Consider the following 765-nt stretch of genomic DNA (forward strand, 5'->3'; position numbering starts at 1 on the left):
GGTCCCTTGGGCGGCCACAATGGCGGCCCAACTGGCGACCCCTTATATCATCATCCGACGACCCTCGGCTGTGCCGTTACTCACAAGGACTTCCCACCCCCTGGCCAGTGGATTTTGCCTTCCCCAGGATTCGAACTCTAGACCTCCAGGCTAAGTACTAGAGTTTATGAATCCTGGTAGCTAAGTGAGCGGTGACATAAGAGGTCGCCAGTTGGGCTGCCATTGTGGCCGCCCAAGGGACCATCAGGGGCCGCCAGTTGGGCCGCTAGTGTGGCTGCTCAAGGGGTCGAGGGGTCGTGACGTTACAATAAAAAATCTTTTATATTAGAAATGATTAGTTTGAATTGGGTTGGATCTGTCAGATAATCTCAAGACCACCCCAGCAGATCCAGGATTTGCTAAGAACCAATCCTCCACAGCAGTCGGTTCCAAGGAACCTTAGCCATTAATCATGCCCTGATCTCGAGATTTCATGTCATCAACCAGACTGTGTTGCATGTCTCCTTAACACTCAAGGACACAGTGGTACGAGCCTATAGAACAGATCTTGTTCAAGTAAGGTCATATCCTGGTAGCCAAGTGAGTGTCGCTCACTTGGCTACCAGGATTCATAAACTCTAGTACTTAGCCTAGAGGTCTAGAGTTCGAATCCTGGGGAAGGCAAAAATCCACTGGTCAGGGGTGGGAAGTCCTAGTGAGTAATGGCACGGTCGAGGGTCGTCGGTCGACGACATAAGGGGTCGCCAGTTGGGCTACCATTGTGGC

General features: G+C 51.6%; 1 non-coding gene across 1 annotated transcript; it reads right to left on the reverse strand.

Moving 5' to 3' along the window:
* Positions 1 to 352: 352 nt before the first annotated feature.
* On the reverse strand, positions 353 to 565 carry LOC121968981. The gene has a single exon (XR_006108482.1). It is a non-coding gene; the product is annotated as a small nucleolar RNA U3 (small nucleolar RNA).
* Between the last annotated feature and the right edge of the window lie 200 nt (positions 566 to 765).

The sequence above is a fragment of the Zingiber officinale genome, chromosome 3B (genome assembly GCF_018446385.1).
Source record: "Zingiber officinale cultivar Zhangliang chromosome 3B, Zo_v1.1, whole genome shotgun sequence".
Taxonomy (NCBI): Eukaryota; Viridiplantae; Streptophyta; class Magnoliopsida; order Zingiberales; family Zingiberaceae; genus Zingiber; species Zingiber officinale.